Below are 15,415 nucleotides of genomic sequence, written 5' to 3'. Positions count from 1 at the left end.
AATCTGCCTGGCGGAGAGGGACCTGGGAGTATTGGTTGTTAGATGGCTGAATATGAGTCAGCAGTATGCTCAGGTGACCAAGAAGGCCAACGGCATCCTGGCTTACATAAGAAACAGTGTGGCCAGCAGGGCTAGGGAAGTGATTGTCCCCCTGTACTCGGCTCTGGTGAGGCCGTACCTTGAGTACTGTGTTCAGTTTTGGGCCCCTTGCTACAAGAAGGACATTGAGGTGCTTGAGCAGGTCCAGAGAAGGGCGACGAAGCTGGTGAGGGGCCTGGAGAACAAGTCTTACAAGGAGCGGCTGAGGGAGCTGGGCTTGTTCAGCCTGGAGAAGAGGAGGCTCAGGGGTGACCTTATCGCTCTCTACAGGGTACCGTAAAGGATGCTGTAGTGAGGTGGGGGTTGTTCTGTTCTCCCATGTGCCTGGTGACAGGACAAGGGGGAATGGGCTAAAGTTGTGCCAGGGGATTTTTAGGTTAGATGTTAGGAAGAACTTCTTTACTGAAAGGGTTGTTAGGCATTGGAACGGGCTGCCCAGGGAAGTGGTGGAGTCACCATCCCTGGAAGTCTTTAAAAGACGTTTAGATGTAGAGCTTAGGGATATGATTTAGTGGAGGACTGTTAGTGTTAGGTCAGAGGTTGAACTTGATGATCTTGAGGTCTCTTCCAACCTAGAAATTCTGTGATTCTGTGATATTTTATTTGAAATCTAATTTTATTATAAGACAGCCAGAGCATCTCTTCTATTCAGTCCTTACTTATGACTGTTATTTTTAAACCTTTCTTTTGAATGTGTTGTTTATGTTAAGCACTGGACTGAGAGGATTGCTAGGGAAGATGATCAAATATCCATGGAGCTTCATGACCAGAACGGCTTCTCTGCTTAGTGCCACTGCCTTGGAGAATGGCAGGGCTAAGCAGTTTTTATAAACTATTAATCCTTTTGCTCTCCATGAGGATAAAAAAGGACTGTTAATTAATACAAGCAGTGCAAGCAATGTATGAAATAGACACCTGTAGACTTGGAAAATATTTGGAACAACATACTCATAGGAAGATGTATTCATCAAAAAAAAGTAAAGCTGTAGGGTGTTTGTGATCTTGTCCAACTACTGTTTGTTTTTTAAACTGTCCAATTCTCTTAAGTTTATGTCAAAATAATATGGAACAATTTAGTAGATGGCAGTTCAAAAAGAAGGTTAGTGGGCAACAGCTGAAGTGTGTAGCTGGGCTCCACACCATTTTTTGATGGCCAGTTTACTCAGCATCTGGCAGCTGAGAGAAGACCGAGTTAAGTGTGAAAATTGTCTGGATTCAGTCATAGCAGAGTTTCTGTGACTACTGTTAGCAAGTGTCAAAAAGCTAGATTTAACTGTCACAGGGACTGAAGCAGATTCTTGAGCACTTAGGATTCAGCAGAGATGGGAGATTTAAAGGACCATACTGGACGTTGAACAACTTCTGAAAGTAGATTTTAGGGCCTAATGAGGTCCCTGTGGTCTGTGTGACGAAGATGACTGGCTGTGATAGACCCCTCTAGATAAAACTGCTTCCTCAGAGATTATTTTATGGAGGTGCTTTTTTACTGATCTGCTCTGTAGGTCACAGTGGCATCAGTAACTGGGACGAACTTCCCACTTGAGAGGAATTGTTGAAATGGTTCTGTTGATCATAAAATTAAGAAAAAAAAATACCAACAATGCCAGGCAGTGGGAAGGGAAGGGAAGGGAAGGGAAGGGAAGGGAAGGGAAGGGAAGGGAAGGGAAGGGAAGGGAAGGGAAGGGAAGGGAAGGGAAGGGAGGGGAAGGGAAGGGAAGGGAAGGGAAGGGAAGGGAAGGGAAGGGAAGGGAAGGGAAGGGAAGGGAAGGGAAGGGAAGGGAAGGGAAGGGAAGGGAAGGGAAGGGAAGGGAAGGGAAGGGAAGGGAAGGGAAGGGAAGGGAAGGGAAGGGAAGGGAAGGGAAGGGAAAAAGGAAGGGAAGGGAAGGGAAAAAGGAAGGGAAAAGTGAAAGGAAAAGGGAAGGGAAAAGCAAGTTTTTAAACTTGCATTAAATTTTAGTGCAGAAATCTAGTAGGTCTCCCATAACCATCTGGGACTACCTTGAATAATATGTATGATTTACCCCTTTTACCCTACCTCAGCTTTGAATTGGCTCAGCATAGACTTAGTAATTTGTGTGGCAGCTATCACATGCGGCTATCAGGGCTTAGAAAGTAAAAGCAAGACAGCAAGGGAAGTGGGAAGGCTTGAAAATAATCATTTTAGGATAAATTGCATTTTCTGGACTACATTCTCATTTTTGTGGTTTGAAGTTTTGCAAGCCTCATAAACTAGTTTATGAGTTCATAAGGTTCACAAAGCCAGAATATGCTAGAAAGTGTATATATATATATATCTATGTGTGTGTGTGTGTGTGTGTGTATAATTTTTTCCCCAAAAATATAAGCCTACTTGTTTCTTGGAAAGATGATTCAGCTAATACAAAATATTTCTAGGTAAAAAGAAACTTCTGTAAATGTTGTATATTCAATTGGCGTGTGTGCCCATGTGTGTATATATACATGTATGTGTGTAAATATCTATGTGTGTGTGTGTGCATGTATTATCCATTTAAATTGGATTTTTCTCTTTCCTTCATCTTTTCTATTCACTGTATCTCAGTATTGGTTCAGTTACTGAACCATTTTTACATCTTAGGTAAAATTTTCAAACGTGTTATTTTATGTAAGAAAGGAAATGACATTCAGGATCTGAAGGCAATTAGGTACTTTTGAAAGCAGGGTCAAAGTTTCCTTCTCACTTGGATACATAAAAATTTTACTTTCTGTGTTTATAACAATTTATTATTAGTATCAGAGTAACATAGAGGAGGCTCAGTTATGGGAACGAAACTCCATTGTACTGGGTTTTTGAATAAATACATGTGTATTCTAAATAGACAGCCCCTGACTCAGAGAATTTAGGATTTTTTTTTTCTATCTTTCTGTTTTCTTTTTATTAGTTGCCTTTTAGCACAATGTAAATAATGTTAAAATTTAAATCTACAACGTCTGAGTGGTTTTGAAGGAGGAAAACCTTAATTCACTCATCCATGGTCAGTAATAAGAGGGAAGATCAGTTGCAAAATTGAAACCCAAAAATAATAAGAATAAAAAAATCTGAATAAACAAACAGTTGAATGAATAAATTAGGAAAAGCACTTTTTTTTTTTAATTTAGTTTTTATTTGGGATTGTGTAATTTCTTGGTGATGACTGTGATCATATGTAAAAGGAAAGTGATTCATCAATCTGGAGAAAAGTATGGCTGAACCCCTCAGATTCCAAGTCAGTGGAGCTATCTCCCTTGTCTTGCTTTGCTTTTAGTGGTCATTATCCAGGGAAATATCAAGACTTTTTGCTGTGGGTTCAGAAGGGAGATAGTATTATCATGTGAACACTCCTGGTATTGAATGGTAAAATTCATATCTCCAAATCAAGTTCTTCAGGTGTTTCCAAATCACATAGTCCCTTTAATCTTCTGGATGGTGTTCAATTAGAAGAAAGCTACTTAATTATAAAGAAATAATAAGAGTTAAAATAACAACAACAAAAGGGTTTTTAGGCACCTATTCTGTGCCAGTATAAAACTGCAAAGAACACACAATCTTGTTCCGTTCTGTCACTGCTTAAATTGTCTCTTATTTTGGGTGGTATACACATCTCTATTGATTTTTTTTTAACAATTTTTTTTTAATTACTTTGTACTGCTGTGACCCAGAGAGACATTTATTAATCGTTTAAAATTCTAGTTTATTGGATAAAATAATATATTTTCAGGTATTGCAAAGTAACAGAGACTGATTTATAGGAGTTGGTCTAAGTTAATTTGTAAGTATTGGCTTTACTTAGTCTCTTCACTTACAGGACTCTGGCTGCTTAAATAACTGTGGTCATTATGCTTTGCTTACATAGACATGTTCTTTAGTCAGCAGGGCATAAAGACTTTTTCCCCAGTTTTCTCTTTGCCTGGCCTACCTAAAAGCCAGCAAAATTCTAGTCCATTGTGACAAAATGTTTCTTGGAAACAGCAAGAAATGGATAATATTTCCTTCCCTATTCTTTGATTAGTGCAAAAATATCACAGATGTCAGAAAATCTGGGCTGAATTTGAGGAGATATGCATCTAAGCTCTGTTACTACATCTGAACTGACTAGTACGTGTACACTGTGTTGGGCTGAGGTTCTCATTCTTTCCCATCAGGAGAGCACCAGGATTCCTCCTCTCTCCATATTTCTGGAATTCCTCATCAGAGAAATCACACAGCATGGAGGCTGATATTTCCCCATAACATCTCAAAAAGTGAAGAAGTGAAGTTTTCCCCTTCCACCCCCCAGAGATCTAAGTACTAGATGCATTCCTCCATATCCTTAAAATGATAAAGCATCAAGAGGATTGTTCAGAACCTAATTTCATTGTTTTACACATATGAGATCTTAATTCATTCTTTCACTTTAATATCTGTGGACAAAAAATAAGTTTTTTTTTTTTTTTTTTTTAAATTGTATTTGCAAGTCTCCCAGACTGATTCAAACATCTGTACAGATATTAAACAATTGAATAACTTGGGCAAGAAGAGCCCTAACTAGTTTTGCATTTTTTTGTTTGTTTTTATTATTTTGATGGAAGTTGTTTTTAACCTGGAGCTGTCTACGAACTCATTGTCTATGAACTGGGTTAGGCAGATAGTTCAGTTACAACCTAAAATGAGTAGTGCAATGTAATTTGTAAGGACAAAAGAATGGACATATATTCCTAAATGGAGTACATTTCCTTCTGTGTTCTTTCCTCTTCCCCTTTTCTTTCATCTCCTATCTTTTTATCTCCCAGAATATTGATTATTGCAATAATGTAAAGATTTGTACCATATATAGATTTTCAGCTGCTAAGTGCTGAAACTTAATCACGAACTATCTAATTTTCAAACGACATCCACCTTCTGAAGCCCTGGGGGTCTTTTGTTGTGCGACTCTGAGAAAGAAGTGATGCACAGAGTGGCCCATACACACAGAAGCCTCCTAATCAATAAAAAACATTAGTATTAATGATTAATAAAAGTGTCCTGAAAATCAATACACAACAGGGATTTAAAATGTTGGTGATTTCACCAGTGTTTCAAGATCAGCTTTACAGTCATCTACCAATGTCAACTCCACCTTACCATTAAAGTAATTTCATTTGGCAGGAATCAGTTAAGTGTTTTAAGTTTTTGAAATTATAAGAGCTTTTTTTCTGAAAATGCATTGCATCTGCAATCAAATGTTCCACCTACCTGGTTATATTACACACTCATACAAAAAGGGCAAGATTATTTCATATGAATGATGTTTCCTTGTGGAAGATAGAGGTGGAGCATTAGTGAACCATATATAGCTACTTAATCTATAGCCCTCATCTTGGAAATACTTACAGCGACTACAGTGCTAACTAAAATATATCTACTTATATTCATGCAATGATGGTCCTCATACCCAATTACACTGTCGCAATGTCCTCTTCCTACAACAATAGACAGGCTAAAAGAACTATAAAAAGCAGTTGGTATAGGTTTCTGACACAGTCCAGCTGAGAGGAAGAACTGGTTCATCAGAGGTATTACACTGGAATTTTCTAAAAGCCTACTTTTTACTTTCACCCCAGAAAGCTGATATCTTAGAACAGTAAGTTTTAAAAAAGATGTATTGAAAAGACATTTCAAATAGCTTTTGAAAAAAAAATGAGAAAGTCTCATGTTTAATTTTATGTTCTGTTTTGAAATTTTAAATGGAATTTTTGAATTTGATTTTTCTTTCTTTCTTTTCTGTTTAATTCAGACTAAAGTTAAAAGCAGCAAAACCAAAACAAAGCCTTCTGGGGGAGATAGAGGGATTTTTGGTTTGCAAATGAAGAAGAAAAAAAGAGAAATCGAGATTTTCCTGTGTACTTGAAAGGTTCCTTTGTCAGAAAATCTATTTCTTCTCCTGATCCACTTCTCTTTGTAGAGGAATTATTTGCCTGACCTTTGCAGCCAGTTTCTGACCTTTCTGCCTAATTTAAATACATGTGTGAATATGTATATTCACTGCTCAAAACTAGAAGACTGGTACATTTTTCTCATCTTTGTGCTAGATGAATAGATTGCATGATAAGGGTTTTCCTCACACTAAACTGTGAATATGTATATACATACACAGCACTCCAGCTAAGTCCATTGTTTCTAAAAATGTTTAAACAAGAAATAAAACCTTAAAAATATTTATGAATTAGAAAATTGACATAAGTATCTGGGAGATCTCCCCCATCAACTCATGTACATTTTATTGGTCAAGCTCAGTCAGCTAAGAACATTTCCAAAATATAGATATTCACACTTAAGTGATTTGACTTATTTTATTATTATTATTATTATTCCCCCCTATGGTTTTTGTATCCTTTCCATAAGCATCTGGTACTTGCACAAGTCATAAGTAAGAATGAATAACAAAAACCTGATGAGCTTCTTGAAAATGTTTATTCTATTTTAGTAAAACAAGTGAATGTTGCGTCTTGAATTTTGCCTAGTTAATCCTGATGTTTCCTACATTTTCCAACAATAATTCATCATGACTGGTCAGAATTGAATCTAACAGGAGCAAAATATACCAGTTAGGTCTCACTTAATCTCATACTAATCTCATGGGGGCTTTTTTCAGCATGACTATTACCTGTTACTTTGTTGTTGTTCTCAGCTCACTATTTGTATTTACTTAAAAAACAAACAAACAAACAAACAAACAAACAAGCAAAAACCAACCAACCAAACAAACAAAAAAAAAACATTTTACAAAATTGGGAACATAAAAGTTAACCTTCATGTTTTAAAGTGTTATTGTTACAGAGGTGGAAATTTTCCAAAGACAAGTAACAATGAAGATCTGAAATATTGTAGTTGTGTTTTTACATAAACTGTCTTATTCTGCCTATAAAAAGAGCTAGGGGGTTATGACCACCCTGTTCACCAACGGTAAAACTCACACTCACCTTGCTGAGAGCTGAGACAGTTCAACACTGAGCTTCTCTGATGATACCAGTTTAGTTTCTAGATGACTTTCCAGAGAGCATTTTATAAAAGAGAGAAGAATGAAAATTTGAAATTCAAGAGAGAGATTGAAAACTAATATCACAGGGAAAGAATGATATAACAGATGAAAGACTATAAACTTTTACTGTTTCTATTTATTATTCCTATTTACTATTCCTAATTCCTATATTATTATTATTATTATTATTATTATTGTTATTGTTATTGTTATTGTTATTGTTATTGTTATTGTTATTGTTTTTATTATTTTCTGAATCTGAATAAATTTAACTGGTTTAAGGATTAAACAGGATGATCCAAACACTACCCTAGATATTAAGAAAAAAAAGAAAAAAGGCAAGGAAGATGAAAGATGTTAAACAAATTAATGGAAGAGATGGGAGAAGATAGGCCTACCCCAACTCTCATATATGTGCATCTTAAATCATTGTCTTTTTTTTTTCTTTTTTTTTTTTTTTGAAAAAAATTCACAGAATTTGAAAAACAGATGTTCTAGGTAATTCTGTGAAGTTTAGTTAAGTAAAGGCATAAGAAAGGCAATAATTATTTTGAGTTGTTTTATAGATGCAAATGTGACTGGTATGAGCTACTGATAAAATCAGACTATTACTTTTTTGTTAGTTTCATTAATTTGATCCAAATAAAGATGATCTGAAGACTAAAGCAAAAAAACAAACACAAAATTAAAAAATCTTTTTTTTTTTTTTTTTCCCACATATTTTTTTTTTTCTCCACAAGGCTTACTTGTTTCTGCTGGCTGATCACACTAGATCTAAATCAGACATCACTTCTTGCTTCTAAAATTTTCCTCTTTCCAGAAATGTGAAAAACTGTTCAATGAAGGAAAAAAATCTTGTTGTTGCAGGTGGGTGTGTTTCAAATAAAAGTATATAAAATTAAGTTCTCAATAAAACCAGATTTTCCATTTATTTCCTAATATATATATGTATTCTCTTTCACACAAAAGACAGCAAAAATCAAAACAAGCAAACTATCTGCTGCCATTTGATCCTTTGTGTCAAAGCTGTGTCAAAGATATATTTCCCTAATTTTGGCTTGACTACATAATTCATTTTCATTCATTGTCCTGCTCAAAGACATCTTTCCAACATGAAGCAGATGAGACAGGACTCTTCATAACACCAGGGGATTCAGATTCATGTTCCCCACATTCCCACACTCTTCAATAATCTGCATTTGTGTGTCATGAGGTGGAGAGAGCTTTGAGAGACAAACATTGTTACTATGTTCTTCTAAAATGTGGAGCTGTTACCTTCCACTACAGGACTGCCATACAGGTCTCATCATGCTTGCTCTCTACTGAGGGGCCATACTGGAGGGACAGTTGTGGGGTCAGAGGAATAAAAAAGTCTGTTTCACCTTCAGTGTGGTGACTGGGGTGCCACTAGGCAGCCCTGAATGTCACTGAAGGTCATTGAAAATATGGGGAGGTGGTTGGATATAACATTAGATTTTCCCCTAAACTGGATATACTGGTAATTATGGCACTAGGTTAATTAATAAGCTATTTTTTAATGCACCGTTTTCCCTGTTCAGCCTCACATTGAGATTTCAATTACTCCAGAGCCCGTGTGGAACTCTTCAGAACGGGACTTCTTGCCCTTTATTTTCTGGATTCAACTAATTGATATAGTATGTCATGAGAATAAACAGTATTTCAAGTAAATTAAAGTGTAGGTTTGAATTTGCTAGGCAAAAACAACAAAACAGAACAAAACAAAACAAAACAAAACAAAAATTGCTTTGTTTGAATTTGTTCTTTCCTCATTTTTCTCATTACATATCTCTCCCACTGAAAATTGTTGACAATAATATTTTTCCTAAGTCATATTTCTCTATACATTTTCAAAGAGCTATTCCACTCACTTTTGTAAAATTAGAAAATTACCATAGAAACTGTTCCATGCTTTAAAAAAAACGTCATTACACTAAGGAGAATGTAAAAATAATGCCTGTCTTCCCAAAGAAGAAAACACACAGCTATATTCCATCATTTACTTAGTTAATTTTGCTTTCCATTAAAAATAAATGTTCTTATTTGCAGTCCTTCTTGGTAGCCTCACTTAGTTTACATAATAGGAAACAGCAGCTTCTGACTGTAAACTGGGGATCTTAAATAATAACACTAGGCTTAGATATGATTTTTTTTTCATTTTGTTTTGTTTTTCCTGCTGAAAAATGGATGACTGTACCATCATATTACTTTCAGCAAAAAGTTTCTCATTCTCAAAATGTGTCACTTTTGAAAAAGACACTGTTAAACTGGAGAGCAAATAAACACCTACCTGTGGGAAATTTGGGATATTTTTAATCTTCAGTTTCTGTTTCATTCAATAAAATCATAGAATTGTAGAATAGTTTGGGTTGGAAGGGACCTTAAGGATCACCTAGTTCCAACCCTCCTGCCATAGGCAGGGACACCTTCCACAAGACCAGGTTGCTCAAAGCCCCACCCAACCTGGCCTTGAACACCTCTAGGGATGGGGCATCCACAGTTTCTCTGGGCAGCCTGTGACCAGAGGTGGTGACCCTCTGAGTAAAAAATTCCTTACTTATATCTAATCTAAATCTAACCTTTTTTTTTTGTTTTTTTTTTTTTTTTTTTTGTTCAAAACTATTATTACTCCTCCTACCTACACTGACAAAGAGTCCCTCCTCAGCTTTCCTGTAGGTCCCCTTCACTTACTAGAAGGCCGCTATGAGGTCTCCCTGGAACCTTCTATTTTCCAGGATGTACAACCCCAACTCTCTCAGGCTGTCTTCATAAGAAAGGTGTTCCAGCCCTCTGAGAGTCTTCATAGCCCTCCTCTGGCCTCATTATAATAGGTCCATGTCCTTTTTGTGCTGGGAGCTCCAGAGCTGAATGCAGTGCTCCAGGTGGGGTCTGATGAGAGCAGAGTAAAAAGGGGAGTATCCTTGCTCTGCTGGCCAAGCTTCTTTTGAGGCAGTCCATGATATGGTTGGCTTTCTGGGATGCCAGTGTACATTGCCAGCTCATGTTGAGCTTTGAATAGAAGCTGATATAGTTGATATATACCTAGCATTTTAGAACTGCTCTTCTTCACTGGCCATAACCAGTCCCTTTAAATTTGACACCCTTATTTTTTTGTGTCCACCTCAAGGGTTCAGAAACACACGTACTCCAGTCTGTGCACTCAGGACACGTAGGTATGTTATTCTGATTGCACACAGTTGGAAGCCATGGTGCACCTGATTTGAAAATACAGATTTTAAAGTCAGAATGAGCATTTAACATATTAAAACTTCATGACCTTTTCTGCACTGGTGGCACTACAATTATTTTTGGAGAAACAGCATGAGATATCATAAACACAGGTTTATGATTTCTCTCAGCTAAAGAAAAAAATGATTTGCGAAGGAGAAAGCTATTCAAACACTAGCATCTTTAATAATAGCAATGGGAATAAAGAATGTTGCTATCTAAGGAAATTGCTTTTTATATGATTTTTTTTTCCTTAATGCACTCAGTGTGAAAGCTTTCTTTAAAAGCAATTGAAGGGATTTCTTCAGTATGTTATTTTTTCCTTTTTTAAGGAATTCTTCTTGGTTTTCCTCTTCATGGGAATTTTAGACAAAAATGGAAGATAACTGTGGTTATATCCAACCCCCATTATCATGATATGTTTGGGATAATGTAAAACTGACATCGTTTACTACATTTGAGCACAATAATATACTCTGAGAATCAAATCTAAAGTCTAAATCACAGACTTTCTAATCAGACAGGTTTTTGAGCTGTCTAATCAGACAGGCTGGGAGTTTCCTTTAAACAAAGTTTCGAACAAGGTGAACTATTCATGGTAAATACTTTGGTTAATTAATGTATTTCTTATTAATTGCTGTGTTTGATTTTGTGTGAAATAATACATTTTACAGTAAGGCATCTGAGTCTTTTATTCCAAAACTGCTTCATTCAGCAACTCATTATTTATTATACTAAGTACACAAAGACACCAAAAAAAGAATTAGGTACAATATGCACTGTAAGTGCAAGAATGGAAATGAATCTTTGCTGCTCCATTGACTGATGAGCTGTATGCTCTCATCAGGGCTCAGATCAGGGCTACACTAGTACCACTAGGTTGTCAGAGGGTGTCAGAGACTTTGTCAGTACTAAATTAGGGGAGAAGAACACAGATGAATAACTGCAGTCTTAATTAGAGATAAACACATTCACCTTATTATTTTACCTGTTTAAGATGAGTTCTAAATTTTTGTATTTGTCTCTTCACTTGGTTTTCAGAAAAATGGCTGATTTCTTGAACAGCTTTTTGCAAAGATAGGTCTTAAAGAGAAATATATTCAAATGTGTAAAGGGGAAGAATGTTTAGCTGAGAGACAATGGACTAATATGACTGAAGTGATACATGGGCTTCCATTTATATTGAGAAAGAAGCAAATGGGGCTGTCATACAGATAGAGGTGAGAAGGTAGTGTATTTACTTTTTATGAGATCAGTGTTTATAAGCAGCACCTGGAGTTGTAGAGATCTTTGAAATCTGAATTTGATAGGAAAGATAGTTTTTTAGCTACAAATTGAAAGTATTGGAAAAATAGCCTGAAAGGTATGGTTACAGACAGTGAAATAGCATACCAAACAGACTCAACCTTCCATCAATCATGTTAAAATAGACTGTAACAAAAAGATTATAAGTATTTCTGTATATATGTAATACATATATGACAATACATTACAAAATAAATGTATATTCTTTAATAAAATTGAATATAAAATATAATACAAATACTTCTTTTACATATATTCTTAAAATTTCAGAACAAATCTTATTTATATTCAGTAGTCCAAATGGAAAGCTAGAACTACCCCTACATCATTGAAAACTATTCAACAATGTTCAAAAAGTGACAATATTTGTGAATATAGTGTGACAAGTGCTGGAAAGGCATCGTATATCAGCCTGTTTTCATCTGTGGTTATATTACCTTCAGTTATAAACTAAGGCAGTTCTTTCTCCATTTGCAGGAAAGTGCTTACCAGGAAGAGGCTGCTATTGTAAAATTTTCATCTGAATTGTTGCTGTTCCTGTTTTAGCATGTGGTCTTTGGATAAAATTTGGATAATCAATCTCTTGCTTGCTTATCCAAACCCAACCTAATCTATTGAGATTTGTCCTTCACCACTGATGTGAATTTATTTTACTAGTCACATCAGTTAGATTTAATTATCATCATTATTCAGTAATAACCTCATGTCTGACAAGAGAAAGGATACCACTGCCTATCGAACCCCTTATCCAAAAGTAGGAAGGTTATTGTGTGAGATCTATTTTAGGAAGAGGAAAAGAGCAGATGAAAGGCAATATTCAGTGTAGTAACAGATTGTTGTTAGCTGTACATCGTTATGTAGCTGTTGAGATGTATGGCTCCCATATTCTGATACTACTTTCTTGTTTGTGAGTTCCATTTAAAATCTGTATCTTTATCAAACTTGAACAAAGAAGACAGGCTTTTTTAAGTTTCACTTCCAGTACTTCAAGGCTTCACTCGAAACACTTGATTAAAAAACATTTACTGAGGACAAGCTTTCTCCATAGGAGCACAATGAAAGAATAGACCAAACCAATTTCACTCTAATTTGAGAATGCAGCGGTAATACCCCTCTGCTGAACCTGATCTGTCTCACCTTGTACCCCACTGTGCTAGGGATGGGGAAAGAATGTGTTTGAGCACACATCTAATGGGCTTGAATGGCATAGGATTGAAACCTCTTCTGGTAACAGAGCTTTATAAAAGATTCCATGGTCTTTGAACCTGGCTCTTTTCCAAAGCGGAGGGGCACTGTTGTGGCTTGCTTGTCATTTCTGCACACTAAATAGAAACGAAATCGGACTCCAAAGTAGCTCTTTCCCAGAACACTTTTGAAAATCACTGAAGCATACTTGCAGGAGGCAGCAACGAAGGAAATTAGAGGCCAAAGGGTTTATTTCAAATATACTGCAGAGCTCTCACGAGGATTAGAAGGGAGAAGCTGAGCTAGCATGGGGCATAACAGAACAGTCAGTGGGAAGGACAGTGTTCAAATAGTTAATGTTAGAGGTAAACAAATTAGAGTACATAGGATTGTATGTGATGAATTTCCCTTCCGTTTGTGAATTACTCGCAAACAGGTCATCAGAGGTTGGTATTTCTTGGTGCACACAAGATGCACAAATTGATGCAGCAGAAAGAGAGTGGAAGTCCAGTCTATGTACACTGCAGAGGACATAAATTTTCTGCCATTTCATTCTTACTTCAGAGAGTTTTTGAGCAGCTAAAAAGACAAACCATCCAAGGCATTGCACACTGTAACTGTGCTTTTCACTCTGCTAAGCACTGAAGCTCCAGTTCTGCCAGCACTAAATCCAGTGGAATGAATCATGTCCTGAGGCTGATCTTGCAGTATACAGGCCTTCACCACCCCACCATGCAAAACAAGGAAAGCTTGACACATCTTCTGAGCCCATGGCTCCCTCTTCTGCTTTGCAGATGCCTCCCTGGACTTCAGGATTTTTTCTTTACAGATACTATCTAATTGCAAATTTGGATCAAACCAAGCTTTAAAAGAGTTTTAAGACAGCAAAACAAAACAATCTGATCGTGGTAAGGAACTAAGAAGTGGAAAGCTAGTGGAAAGCTATCAGCAGTCCTTGTCTAGTCAGAACAAAATGTTAAATCCCCAATTGCTTCCGATTACGTGGAACACACACCATAGTCAGTCATCTCCGGACTATCCCAACCACTTCGTAAAAGAAGCTTTTCTTCTTGCTGTTCTTTTCCTCTTGTTTGCATAAACTGGCAAGTTTATATGGTTAGCAACTGTATTTAAGCATCCTGTTAACTGAAGAAGACAACGTCAAGGAAAAAAAAAAAGGGCCATTTAAGAGAAAATGGAAAAAAAAAAGTTTTTTTTTTTTTTTAAAGCCAGCCATTTAAAATATCTTGAGTGATGACATTTCATTTTTTGGGTCAAAACAAAAGACAAAAGGAATTTTGGCCTTTTCCTTCTATAAAAAAAAAAAAAAAAAAAGAAATAAAATAAAATAAATAAAAATCAGAAAGCTTCAATGCAGCTGTAATATCAAACTCTGTCCAGTGTAAAAGAAACCAGACTGAATGTCCTTTCATATGACAAAAGAGAGAATTTTGTACCTGCTTGCACTAAGTCATCCCTTTATTACAAATGCAGTTTAACATTATAATACCATATTAACTTTCTTCCTTTTGTCCTGTTTGCACTAATTGCAGAACCCTTTTGAAGAAATGAGTGTGGTACCAATTACTGAAAAAAATCAGTGAGATGCTGAGTCATACCTGTGATTCAGGGGGCCATGCTTATTTTGAATTTCTTTGAGAGCAAAAATCAAAGGGAGATTGACATTTTATTCCCCTCATCTTTTAGATGCAAGTACATTACTATATTATCCACTTTTCATCTGACTCATAAAATTATGTTTCAAGTCATAATGTTGTGCTCTTTGCGACAGAGACAGGGTTATTTTCTACAGGCTCTGTGAAAAAAAATCATGAGAAAACCCTTAACTCTACAGAGCTTGCCTGCTGTTGCATTTTTGTTACCATTTGGCAGTTCTGACCTTTATAAACAGAGTCACTAATTTGCATTAAAAGTAGTGGGGATCCGGGCACGATCCTCATGCCAGAAGTCATGCATGAGATTTTACCACACCACTGACTTCGGAGCCTACAAGCCATATTTATGAAGCACACAAGAGAATGCCATTACAGACTGAAAGAGGGAAGAAGGGGTGGTAAATAAGGTGAGGGAGGATTCTGGCACATGGGTAGCACATGAGTTTTCTAATCCACCTTTTTTAAAAAGTTGTTGCTAGTTATTCCTACCTTAAACAACCATTAGCTACTTCTGTTCTTGATTTTAATGATCAGGCAGGGATCAGTTGTCTGGGGTTTGAATGATGTCAAGGACATAGTATAGCCTGCTATCCTTCTCCTTCTGCTCTCCGTTTTGTTTTTTTTTTTTTTTCTTTTTCTTTTTTCAAAGGTATCTGTTAGAATTACACTAGTCATTGAAAAAACACACAAGCACAAATGATATACAAGACACAAATTAAGGTCAATGACTAATTGCTTCTGTAGTCATTTTCACCTTTTCAAAATGAGCTCAAAGTGACCATTATTAAGATCAAATGGAACCTATTCACATCCACTCTGCACTTGCTGCATATGGTGGAAGGTACTGGAGGATCAGGGCTCTAATCTCTTTATTCTAGTCAATTCATGTTGTGCCTTGGACAAATTGCC

At 36.3% G+C, this 15,415-nt stretch overlaps 1 long non-coding RNA gene across 3 annotated transcripts in view; it reads right to left on the bottom strand.

Annotated features, from left to right (window-relative positions):
- Positions 1-1,953: 1,953 nt before the first annotated feature.
- LOC137851056 (uncharacterized) overlaps positions 1,954-15,415 on the bottom strand; it is a 41,517-nt gene continuing 28,055 nt past the window's right edge. For 2 of the 3 annotated variants that reach the window (XR_011092976.1, XR_011092977.1), the window contains exons 3-5: positions 7,036-7,101; positions 4,948-5,054; positions 1,955-3,545 (exon numbers count right to left, since the gene is read on the bottom strand). This is a non-coding gene — a long non-coding RNA (uncharacterized lncRNA). Of the gene's footprint in view, positions 3,546-4,947; positions 5,055-7,035; positions 7,102-15,415 lie in introns of all 3 variants that reach the window. The other variant, XR_011092978.1, reaches the window with a different exon arrangement.

Source organism: Anas acuta, chromosome 2 (assembly GCF_963932015.1).
Source record: "Anas acuta chromosome 2, bAnaAcu1.1, whole genome shotgun sequence".
In the NCBI taxonomy this organism is placed as follows: domain Eukaryota; kingdom Metazoa; phylum Chordata; class Aves; order Anseriformes; family Anatidae; genus Anas; species Anas acuta.
The sequence above is the reverse complement of the archived record's forward strand: the minus strand, read 5'-3'. Positions and strand labels throughout refer to the sequence as shown.